This window comes from Rana temporaria, chromosome 1 (genome assembly GCF_905171775.1).
Source record: "Rana temporaria chromosome 1, aRanTem1.1, whole genome shotgun sequence".
Taxonomy (NCBI): Eukaryota; Metazoa; Chordata; class Amphibia; order Anura; family Ranidae; genus Rana; species Rana temporaria.
The window spans coordinates 491,196,386-491,209,792 of record NC_053489.1 but is presented as its reverse complement, the minus strand read 5'-3'; positions in this window follow the sequence as shown (position 1 = coordinate 491,209,792).

The window sequence follows — 13,407 nt, the reverse complement described above, 5'->3', positions numbered from 1 at the left end:
AAATTATGCTTGCAATCCAAGGTTTTACTGTATTTTGAGTTTTCACCAGAACTGGAATAGAAAGTAAATCTTGTTTAATTGTGATTAGCTTTCATCTCATTTTCTGTTTTACACAGAGGGCACCCCAAAAAAATATAAAATTGTCAGGGGGTTTTATCAAGATTTAAACCATGTATGGGCAGGCTAAATGTACCCAAGTTGATTGATCCCTAGTGGAAACGCACTTTTGCTTTTCTTAAAACAGAATGTGTATTTGTGATGTTTGACTTTTGATATAATTGTTAAAAATACTAATACAACTATAGCCAGTAAAGGGTAATTTGAAAGACAATACTACTTTCCAGTGTAATAATAGAAAATAATATGGAATGAAGCATAACAACACAACAACACATCTAAACCTACTAAGCAATGGCCATATGTTATCTGGCAATTCTAATTATACGGTATACAGTATGTAAGCTGAACATAACCCATGGCTCCTGGAGAAAAAGCTATGATAACAAGAAGTAGCACATTCTTTGTTGGCAAAGGTTTTGTGATGATGAAGTTTTTGACTTTAATCTGGTAGGTGACATAAGGTGTACTGTACTGACCATGATCTAACGAAATTCTGTAAAGAATGTTTAAAACCTAGTGTTTTTAATCTCTGTGTCCCTGATGAGGAAATTCATCTTCTCTATGTGTCTTTTTTACTGTTGTTATCAGTGGTGGCTGGTGTTCAAAATTTTTAGGGGGGCACAAACGAAAAATGAAAAAAGAAAAAAATTGCAGCCTCACTGTGCCCTTTAAATGCAGCCACTGTGCCATCAATTGTCACCACTGTGCCATGCCATCAAACACAGCCAGTGTGCCATCAATTGTCACCACTGTGTCATGCCATCAAATGCAGTCACTGTGCCATGCCATCAAACGCAGCCACTGTGGCATCAATTGTCACCACTGTGCCATGCCAAACGCAGCCACTGTGCCATCAATTGTCACCACTGTGCCATGCCATCAAACGCAGCCACTGTGCCATCAATTATCACCACTGTGCCATGCCATCAAATGCAGTCACTATGCCATCAATTCGCACCACTGTGCCATGCCATCAAACGCAGTCACTGTGCCATGCCATCAAACGCAGCCACTGTGCCATCAATTGTCACCACTGTGCCATGCCATAAAACGCAGCCACTGTGCCATCAATTATCACCACTGTGCCATGCCTTTAAATGCATTCACTATGCCATCAATTCGCACCACTGTGCCATACCATCAAACGCAGTCACTGTGCCACGCCATCAAATGCAGCCACTGTGCCATGCCATCAAATGCAGTCACTGTGCCATGCCATCAAACACAGCCACTGTGCCATCAATTGTCGCCACTGTGCCAATTGTAACCTCTGTGCCCTTTAATTGTCGCCACTGTGCCCATTGTTGCCACTGTGCATGTCACTGTGCCCTTTAATTGTTGCCACTGTGCCCATTGTCACCACTATGCCCAATGATGCCACTGTGCCCTTTGTCGCCACTGTGCCCATTGATGCCACTGTACCCATTGTCACCGCTGTGCCCTGTAAAATGAACTTACCTTTCTTCTTCCACGTCCCTCGATGTCTTCTCCTTCCTTGGTGACGCTTCAGCCAATCAAGTTACCGATAACCAGAATCTGTGAACCTGATTGGCTGAGACGCTGGCTCTGATAGGCACTTCCGCACAGCCAACCAGCTGCCGTTATTCAGGTGGTCGGCGCTCAAGGTCCAGCCATCTGAACAGACCAGCGTCAGCTGGCAACAATAACATACATTCATGCAATGCATGAATGTATGTTATTTCAGTGGCGGTGCGGAGCCAGAGGGGGGGGGGGGTGCTCCAGGGCCCTCTATAGACGGACCGCCACTGGTTGTTATTGTCCCCAAAACAGGTATTAAGGGGAAATCTTCTAATGACAACTGTCTAGGAGAGCTTTGGAAAGATTTCCCTCTCACTTCCTGGTTTATCTCCAGGTCAGGAAGTGAAAATAAATATCCCTAATGGCACAGACTGCAATAAAACCATATCGGGTGTTATAAATATTACCTGCAGTGTTCAAAACTTAAACAAAATAGGGGAGATTTACTAAAACTGGTGCACACAGAATCTGGTGCAGGTGTGTATAGTAACCAATCAGCTTCTAACTTCAACTTGTACAAATCAGCCCCCATTGACATTGGCATGATTTGACGTGCGATTTGACATGTCAAATTGCATGCCAAATTGCAGCCTATTGTAGGCAACGGCACTGTCCACTGTGTAGCACCGCACCGATTTCCAAAAGTAGTTTCTGCACTACCTTTGGCGACTTTGGGGGCAATTTCAATAGACCAACGCACAATGTCTTTCAAATCACCCCCTTACTTGCACTGAAATGCGTGTTTCAAACCCGCTTTCAGTGTGAATGAGAGCTTTGACAAAAAAAACTAGAAGCTGATTGGTTGCAATGTGCAGCTGCACCAGAATCTGTGTGCATCAGTTTTAATAAATCCACTTCATGTAGTAATGCAGACCTTTATTTAATCTTGACAAATTTTTAAAGAGCAAATCCAAAGCATGGGCAATGTTTCCTATTGTGAAATACTTGAATTATTTCAGATCCCATCAAAAAGTTCTAAGAATGAAGGAGTTATAGGAAAACAGCAAGTGGTTGCAGAGCAGGAAAAATAAAAACATAAAATGTGTGAGTTACCCGTATTTTCCCCTGAGAAAACATATTCTTTCTGCACAATGTTACGGTTGGAGTACTGTGCCTGCATGAGTTAACAAGAAGGAAGAAACAATTTATATGAACCTTATATATACATGTTTCTGAACTGAGTTTACATAAATACTTTTACACTAGAATATAACCTGTCTGACCAGCAACTGTTTCTTTATGTACCATCCCTGAATGAAAATCCTTCTTTTATTTCACAATAAAAGGCACACATACATCCAAAGTACTCACGTTTTATATTTGTTTCACTAGGAGCTACTATTTAAAAGTTGATTGAAGAAAATAAAATCTTTGAATTTAACTGTGGCTGTGGATTGCTAATTTTCATTAGGTTGATTTGAAGTGAAACTTAAACCAGAATTTAAAAATTTGAGGAAGGATTTTTATTGTAGAAGAGACATACTACACTGAGCTACATGCCCATCTCAGTGTACATTCTTAGCACCAGGATGAATGAGCTGCTGTGTAGATGTGCAGGAGGTATGTCATCCTGGCCCAGTCATTCAAGATGGCTGAAGACCCTGAACATAGATGAAGCTGGAGAGAAGATGTCGGCAACGACAAGGGAGCTCATGAACATGTGATTGCTAAGGCCTCGTACACACGACCGAGGAACTCGTCGTAAATGAAACATTGTTTTCCTCGTCGAGTTCCTTGTCAGGCTTGTGGAGAAATTTGACAAGCTTTCTTTGCGTACACACTGTCAAGACCAAATCTCCTCGTTCTCAAACGCGGTGACGTACAACACATACAACGGCAGGGGAAGTTTGATTCCACTGGCACCACCCTTGGGGCTGCTTTTGCTAATCTCATGTTACTGCGTGTTAAGTAAAAGTTTGGTAAGAGACGATTCGCGCTTTTCAGACTGTTACAGCATGACAAATGTGCTATCTCCATTACAAACGCTACTTTTACCGAAGGTGCGCTCCCGTCTCATACTTTATTATGAGCATGCGCGGGTTTCTTAGCATACACACGAACGTGTTTCTCGTCGAAAACCAGACCGACGAAGAACACGACGAGGAAATTGAGACTCCCGTCGAGGAAAAAGAGAACTTGTTCTCTTTTTTTTCTCGTTGAGTTCCTCAACAGTTTCCTGGATGAAAAACATACACACGACCGTTTTCCTCGGCAAAAAAGCTCTGCCACCAAGTTTCTTGATGGATTCTGTCGAGGAAAACGGTTGTGTGTACGAGGCCTCAGAGTAGATAAGTGATGAAGTTTTGTCTTACGTTTAAATGTGTTAATTGAATGTACTTCATGGGTGCAGATATCTTGAGCTTTGAGCTTATGATTATCACATGTTTCCATCAATAGTGCAGTGTTCTGCAAAGGGAAGATTTTTTAACAAATGTTGGAGATTTCGATTTTTCGGTACTATTATTTTAAAATGACCTTATGCATTTTTTATTCTAGTTCTTTTTCTGTGTATTTTTTCTGTTTCTGCAAAGTTCTCTAGCATTGTGTAGGCAAGGTACTGCAGTTATATTTCCTATACCTTATAAACCAATGAAATCTGAACATGGATTAAAGGCATGAATTTAGCATGGCTACCATGGAGAAGTATGTAATGATCTATAATGGTACTCTCTTATTTTTATTTCTCTCTCTGTCCATATCTCTTTATTGCTTTACCTTTCAAAGCCTTAGCTCCTACCCTGTATATATTTATTTATGAGGTCACCTATCATAGGATCAGAGGGTGGAAGGGGATAAGGCCAGACTTGCCCCTTACATATTCGGCTAATCATAAATCTAGGTCTACTGATCCCTTTGTCTCATGGTAATCTTTGAGTGCAGTTTTGCTACAGGCTTACGTTAAAATTGCAAATTACTTCTCAACCGTTGATTTACAGTCTTGGCCATCAAGTAGTTTTATTTAACAGGCTAGGTATGTTATATTCTGCAAAGCATAGTGAATATTTCCTATTCCACTGAACATTGCCCTAAAGAAAAAAAGTGCACTTTGTCTGCATGTCTCCTATGTTCTGTAGTTTGCAATCATATGCATATTTTTAGTTTGCATAAGAAAATGCTATCATTATTCTATTTGTGATTCTATTTGACATGATGCTCTTCTGACCTTTTGGTCTTTGAGCATGAAAGGTCTTTTTAGTTTGATTGATGGGGCACCTATATTTGAGGCAGCTTCTGTCTGCTATGATAACTGGAAGGTCATACAAGTCAACAAATGCTCAAGGCCACTACATTGGACTCTAAGCTGCCTATCACAATGGACCGTCTGAGCAACGCTATAATTTTTTTTTTTAAACATGAAGATCATATTTTAAACATTAGTAACAATCTAATTTAATTCTAAACGTAAGTAGTTTTTTTTCCCTTACCTATACTAAAATAGGTGACTTTGGGTTTTCTTTTTAAAACCTACTGTTATTTAATTGGCTATTAGACATGTGCATTCGTTTTCGTCAGAATGCATTTTCGTCCAAATTTCAGGTATTTTCGTTATTATTTTAACAAACAAAAATGAACGCGCAGAATCCGAAATCCGAAAGATCCGACATAAAAAATACTTTGTTTTCATTGCTACAACAGTTCGATATAGATAAGAGATTGGACATGACACTGACAATAGCAATCTGTGTCTATCGAATCTGTGGTCCAATGTGCCTAACCTAACTCTATTAGTCCACGATTATTCGACATAAGGAGAAAAGATTCCACATTATAGAGACAGTGTTGGGGTAGACCATTCAACATGAACGACGAAGATTCGACAAAGCAGTGAAAAACATACAAATGTAGAATCTGTCATTGAAGGCTTTTGGTGTCTGTCGAAAGTTCTAAGAAGATTCGACAAGCAGCTAAACTGTACGACGCTGCAATCATACATTTCCGGTCAAATGCTCGGCCCATAGGCTAGAGAAGAATATGAATGTTGGTTGATTAGTAATAATAATTTATAAATATAATTATTACTAGTGTCATACAACATTAGAATTCTTCTATAGCTTGTAGGCGGAACATTAGACCGGAAATGTACAATTGCAGCGTTGTACAGTTTAGCTGCTCCGTCGAACCTTTTTAGAACATTCGACAGACACCATAAGCCTTCAATGACAGATTCGACCTTAATTAATTCGGATTTTCGGACGAATGCATTTTTTAACGAAACAAAATAAATAAAAACTAATTTCGGGAGTAACTACCGTATTTATCGGCGTATAACACGCACTTTTATATATACAACACTTGTGTAACCATATACCCATTAATATCTAAAGTGATCCATAAACTGACCCAGAACTAAGTGGATCAGTTTATCTGGTGAGTATGGAGTGTGGGTGAAGGTACAGTCAGGCCAGCAGAACGAGCTGTATGCTCTGAGCATGTAGCCTTTTGTGTCTCTCTTCCTTTCCTCCACACATCAAAGTCTGCCCACCGGATGATGTAATTTCCCCTGTACAATCCAAGCCAGGCATTTGAGATCCCCTTAACTTCCTGCCCTACAGACAGCATCCTGTGCAGTTAAAAAACACAGCTGATCGCCGGGGAAAACCGGATTGCTGGCACCCCTCAAGAAGGATCCTTTACATGACAGATACAGTTGCAAGAAAAAGTATGTGAACCCTTTTGGAATGATATAGATTTCTGCACAAATTGGTCATAAAATGTGATCTGATCTTCATCTAAGTCACAATAATAGACAATCACAGTCTGTTTAGACTAATAACACACAAAGAATTACATGTTACCATGTTTTTATTGAACACATCATGTAAACATTCATAGTGGAGGTGGAAAAGATATGTGAACCCTTGGATTTAATAACTGGTTGAACCTCCTTTGGCAGCAATAACTTCAACCAAATGTTTCCTGTAGTTGCAGATCAGACTTGCACAGCAGTCAGGAGTAATTATTGAACATTTCTCTTTAAAGAACTGTTTCAGTTCAGCAATATTCTTGGGATGTCTGGTGTGAATCGCTTTCTTGAGGTCATGCCACAGCATCTCAATCGGGTTGAGGTCAGGACTCTGACTGGGCAACTCCAGAAGACGTATTTTCTTCTGTTTAAGCCATTTTGTTGTTGATTTACTTCTATGCTTTGGGTCGTGGTCCTGTTGCAACACCCATCTTCTGTTGAGCTTCAGCTGGTGGACAGATGGCCTTTAAGTTATCCTGCAAAATGTCTTGATAAACTTGGGAATTCATTTTTCCTTCGATGATAGCAATCCGTCCAGGCCCTGAGAGAGCAAAGCAGCCCCAAACCATGATGCCCCCACCACCATAGTTCACAGTTGGGATGAGGTTTTGATGTTGGTGTGCTGTGCCTCTTTTTCTCCACACATAGTTTTGTGTGTTTCTTCCAAACAACTCAACTTTGGTTTCATCTGTCCACATAATATTTTGCCAGTACTGCTGTGGAACATGCAGGTGCTCTTGTGCAAACTGTAAACGTGCAACAATGTTTGTGGTATCCTCCCATGAAATCCATTCTTGTTTAGTGTTTTACATATCGTAGATTCGCTAACAGGGATGTTAGCATATGCCAGATACTTTTGTAAGTCTTTAGCTGACACTCTAGAATTCTTCTTCATTTCATTGAGCAGTCTGCGCTGTGCTCTTGCAGTCATCTTTACAGGACGGCCACTCCTAGGTAGAGTAGCAGCAGTACTGAACTTTCTCCATTTATAGACAATTTGTCTTACCGTGAACTGATGAACAGCAAAGCTTTTGGAGATACTTTTATAACCCTTTCCAGCTTTACGCAAGTCAACAATTCTTAAACGTAGGTCTTCTGAGAGCTCTTTTGTGTGAGGCATCATTCACATCAGGCAATGCTTCTTGTGAAAAGCAAACCCAGAACTGGTGTGTGTTTTTTTATATGGCAGGGCAGCTGTAACCAACACCTCCAATCTCATCTCATTGATTGGACTCCAGTTGGCTGACACCTCACTCCAATTAGCTCTTGGAGATGTCATTAGTCTAGGGGTTCACATACTTTTTCCACCTGCACTGTAAATGTTTACATGGTGTGTTCAATAAAAACACAGTAACATTTAATTATTTGTGTGTTATTAGTTTAAGCAGACTGTGAGTGTCTATTGTTGTGACTTAGATGAAGATCAGATCACATTTTGTGACCAATTTGTGCAGAAATCCAAATCATTCCAAAAAGGATCACATACTTTTTCTTGCAACTGTATGCCTATGATGCCTTCATTTCTGTAAGTGCATTTATGTTTGCGCAATAAAAAATAACTTTAGAATATTGCACTTAGGTGCGCCTCTCTCTTTTACATTGCTCACAGAGTACATTGGATATGCTCTGGGGATAGCTTGCACCAGAATTTTTCCTAAAGCATATATGGACAAATTCCAATCAAAACAAAAAAGACAATATCAAACTAACTATATCACAAGCATTCTCCTTGTCGTGCGCTGGGTAAACCCTTTCTTCTTACATGATTTGTATGTACTGGGATCAGACGGAGGATGGTGCTGGGGTGGTATTGATTTTTACAGCTCTCCAGTTGTAGGGATCGATATACCTAGTGCGCTGTAAAGTATGATTTGTGAAAGAAGGAGCACAAATAAAAGGCCACAGATATTAAACACCTGTGGATTAGTGGTTGATATGATAATGTTCATGAGCCTCTGTGATCTGGCAACGCTAAAGCCGGCCATCCACGGTTCGAATTTCGAAAGAATTTTCTTTCGAAAATGGTATAAAATAATTTTTGTATGAATTTCGCACCGTTAGTGGGCTATAGCAACAGACGATTTTCGTGAGATTTTTTTTTAAAACAAACAATTTTCTGATCAATGATGGGAGAATCGTGTGAGAAATGTAATAGAAAAAAAATGTGCATGTGCAAGAAAAGAACATACACATTTCATTTTATCTATAGCAACATAAAGGTTTGGTCGGCCAAATTTCGGAAATCAATGGTGGCATCATTGGATCACAAAAAAAATAAAACTTTCTGATTTTGAAAATAAAATTTGTTTGAAATTCGTGTAAAAACTGAGGAAAAAATACTGGTAATTCCTCCAATATTAAACCTTCTCAAGACTTGGTGCATCTATAGTGGAGCCGATTTTTCAGCATTCGTTCATATCTAATAATAAGATTGGGAATGATTTACCAAATAAATTACAACATACAGTACTTTGTTTCTGGTTCGGATAACTTAATTTTAACCAACCAATCATGTTTATGTACTCTAGAAATGCATCATAATTTGCAGAATGGATTGCATAAGAAACATTTACTTTAATAGAATGTACACATCAAAACATATGTTATTCAGTTCTTTATTATTTTTAATACAAAGATGTGCTGATAAAATATTGTACATATGATGGAATGAACAACAATAAGACACTGCAGAGTTTAGACTGCCATCCATCTTAAACCTTAATGCCATCCTGTATGCCAAAAAAAACTTTTTTGCAATACTATTTAGCATACGACCTACTATATTCTAGGTGAATTGTAGAACAGTACACCAACTATACAGGAACAATGAGGTAAAGTAAGAGTTCCTAGTTGGATTAACATACTTTCTTTACATTCTTCAGCTCAGCTGTAATGAATATCAGGCAAGCAAGTAAATGGAGGGCAGCTGTCCCGGATATTCCACTGATGTGCATAAGTGTCCTCAGCTTTTTAGCTTAGACCTAATTTCCCATTTATTACCACCTGTGTAACCATGATCAGAAGATTGGTGACAATGGGCAAAAAACTTTATATATACAATACATTTTTGCATATACATGTATATATATATATATATATATATATATATATATATATATATATATATATATATATATATATATATACCACTCTGATTTTGAAAAAGATTTCTGCACTATTTTTGGCAACTTCATGTGCGATTTGCATAGATATCTGTGCATGAAGTCGCACCGATGTCCGCAAGCCACACATGAAATCGCACTGACCATTGGCTTTGAAATCATGCTGAAGTACTGCTATTTATCAGCTGCATTCAGTGTAAACCGAGCCTCAATGTATTATGTAGCATATTAACCACTTCAGAGGCGGCTCTAGGCTTCGGGAGGCCTTAGGCAAAATCTCGACACGGGGCAACACTTACACCCATAACGGATAAAAAACATTCAGGCAAGTAAAAATGGCTGCAGAAAAATTTGTGGATCTAGTACACAGGCGATCAGCACCACTTCCAGGGCACCCATCAGACATATGCAGCCAATACAACATCTGGGACCCAGCAAGGTGACAACCCCTCTAGGATTTCCCCCTGTGCCCTGGGAGAATGGAAAGGGGGTGTCACTGAATCATTGCACATACACAGAGGAAGGAGAGTGGGGGGGATGCCAGCGCAGAGAGAGAGAGAGAGGGAGGGTGAGAGAGGGAGAGAGAGGGGGAGGGGGAGAGAGAAGAAGGGGGGAGGGAGAGAGAGAGTGTGTGAGGGAGAGAGTGAGAGTGTATGTGTGTGTGTGTGAGAGAGGGAGAGAGAGGGGGAGGGGGAAGAGAGAGTGAGGGAAGGAGAGAGAGAGCGGGAGAGAGAGAAAGAGGAAGAGAGGGGGGAGAGAGAGAGGGGGAGGAGGAAGAGGGAGGGAGGGAGAGAGAGTGAGGGAGAGAGAGGGGGAGGGAGGAAGAGAGAGGGAGGGAGAGAGAGGGAGGGAGGGAGAGAGAGGAAAAGAGCGTGAGGGATAGAGAGAAAGGGAAAAGAGGGAGAGAGGGAGGAGGGGGAGAGAGGGAGGAGGGGAAGAGAGATGGAGGGGAGGGAGAGAGAGGGAGGGATGGAGAGATTCATAGCCCCGTCTCTGTCTGCAGCCCCTCCTGTGTACCAGTCTGCAGTGCCTGTCTGTGGGAAGCTGTGTGTGATGCTTGGTACGGTACCTTTCATGACAGCAGGATGTTCATGATGGCCAGTACCAGGCAGGATCCATTCTCATTCTGGGTGGGGACAGCGTCCTGCTCCTTCTAGAGGACCTGTTTGCTGTGAGCTGGAGAGGTCCTTGCAAGCCTCGCTGCTCAATTTGCCTGCCAGGACCGGACTGGGACAAAAAATAGACTGAGCAGCCCATGATAGCGGTACCTTCCCCGCTCCCCAGCCTAAGACCCCCTCAGAAGCCAGAGAGAAAATAGGGGAACCTAGCAGAGCTGCCCAGGGGGTGAGGGAGCCAGAAAAGAGAACAGGGGTGGTGGAGAGCACAGCAGTGAGCCTGGCGGGGCAGAGAGAATGGGGGGGGGGGGGTGGTGGAGAGCATAGGGGCCAGAGAGCAACCGGGGGAGCTGGATAGCACAGTGTGGTGGAGAGCATGGGGGGAGCCAGGGAGCACAGGGGGTGTGGGGGGAGTTGGAAATCACAGGAGGGAGCAGAATAGCATAGTGGGGTGGAGAGCAGGGGGGAGCCAGGGAGAAAAGAGGGGGCTGGAAAGCACAACGGGGAGCTGGAGAGCACTGTGGGGGGGGGGGGGGCTGGAGAGCACAGGGGAAGTTGAAAGCACAGGGGGAGACCGGGTGCACCGTGGGGGGGGGCAGAAAGCGCCTGGGGAGACCTGGACAACATAGGGGGCAGAGAGCACTGGGGGTGCAGGTAGAACTGGCAGGGGTTAGGGAGCACGTGGGAAGCAGAGAGCTCTGGGGGGCTGGAGAGCAATGTTGGGGGAGCCAGGGGGCACTGAGGTTGGAGAGCACTGGGGGGGTATGGGGGGGAGACAGGGAGGACGAGAGAGAGCTGTGGCGGGAAAATCAGTGTGGGGGAGCCAGGGAGCACAGAGTACTGGGGGGGGAGGTGAAGAGCTATGGGGGATGACGACTAGACAGCACAGTGGGGGGTAGAGCCAGGGAACACAGAGGGGACCAGAGAGCACTGGGGAGAGCTAGGGAGCAGTGGGGGGGACTAGACAGCACAGTGGGGGGGCATGGGGGAGCACAGAGAGGACCAGAGAGAGAGCACTGTGGGGGAGAGCACTGTGGGGGAGCCAGGGAGCATAAGGGGGCGGGGGACTGGACAGCACAATGGGGGGGGGGGCAACACAGTGGGGGGAACTGGACAGCTCAGTGGGGGAGCCAGAGAGCACTGGGGAGGAGCCAGGGTGCAGAAAAGGTATGCAGGGAGAACTGGGAGGAACCAGGGAGCACGTTGGCAGTAAAAGAAGTTGGATAGGAGGAGCTCCGGTGGATGGATCACAACCCGGTGCCTGCTACAGCCTGGCCGACTGCCCAGAGAGAAGTTAAGTGCCCGGCCGTGCAGCCCTCCTGTGTGCCTGGATAGGAGGAGCGGCGGGGACTGCATATGGAGAAATTGATCTTTTCATATTCCTCCTGCAGCCGCTGAATGACCGCTTCTTCTGGGGGCGTTCATTGGGTGCAGAAAGAATATGGAAAGATCAATTCCTCCATATGCAGTTGTCCCCGCCGCTCCTCCTATCCAGGCACACAGGAGGGCGGCACGGCCAGGCTGCAGCAGGCACCGGGATGTGATCCATCCACCGGAGCTCCTCCGATCCAGGCACACAGGAGGAGGGCGGCATGGCCGGGCAATCACATTCTCTCTGGGCGGTCGGCCAGGCTGCAGAAGGCGCTGGGAGGGGATCCATCCACCGGAGCTCATCCGAGTCCTTCCCCTTCACAGACAGTCATAGGGCAGGGATAGTTTGCGCCGCCTTGCCCGACTCCTGACCCGAATATTTAGCTGGTCGGACGTGGAGAGGGCAGGTGAGCGGCGCAAGCTGAAAGAGCTTTATGTGCCCTAAGCCTGTTGGTCAGTCCAGTGATGAGCAGAGGCAAATGAGGCAGTAGCGAGGCCCCTGTGAGTGCAAGGCCTCAGGCGGCCGCCTAATTAGAGAGCCGCCTCTGAACCACTTCCATACCGCGCCTATTCTGGCACTTCTCTCCTTCATGTAAAAATAATATTTTTTTGCTAGAAAATTACTCAGAACCCCCAAACATTTTATATATATATATATATATATATATATATATATATATATATATATATATATATAATGTTTGGGGGGTTCTGAGTAATTTTCTAGCAAAAAAATATTATTTTAACATGGAGAGAAGTGCCAGAATAGGCTGGAAAGCATGAGATCTGGGGAAAAAATTCACCAATCTCATGCTTTCAGCTGTGATTGCGGCTTTGTTTACTTCCGGGCACCCGGGCGTGACGTCATAACATCAGGCCCGGGCCTCCGACGGTCATAGAGATGGTCACAGGAAATCTCGATGCTCTTCATTCGACGGCGCCCGATTTGTTCTCCGGGCCTCCGATGAGACGGGAGAGCCTGGAGAAGGATGGCAGCGGGAGGTGTCCTGTCCCGCCGCCTGTAAGAACGATCAAGTGTTGGAACCGCCGCTATGATCGTTCTATGGTGCGCAGAATATCTGGAAAAAAGGATATCTGAATGATGCCTGTAGCTGCAGGCATCATTTATATATCCCCCACTGAATTCCAGGACGTTATATGAAGTGGTTAAATTTATTGTAATGACATTACCCAATACAAGTTTGAACTCATGTTCTTACATTATGTGTATCTAAACCCAAGAACAAAAATGTAATTTAATTACTGGTCCTTGGATATGGTAGCTGCATTAGTAGCTTGTTTTGCTTCCTCACTGTTCTCTATATATGTAGGGGAAGCATTGTTACCCTTGGACAGGGATCGTTGTTAGAAATACAGAACATCTCCCTCTCCCCTC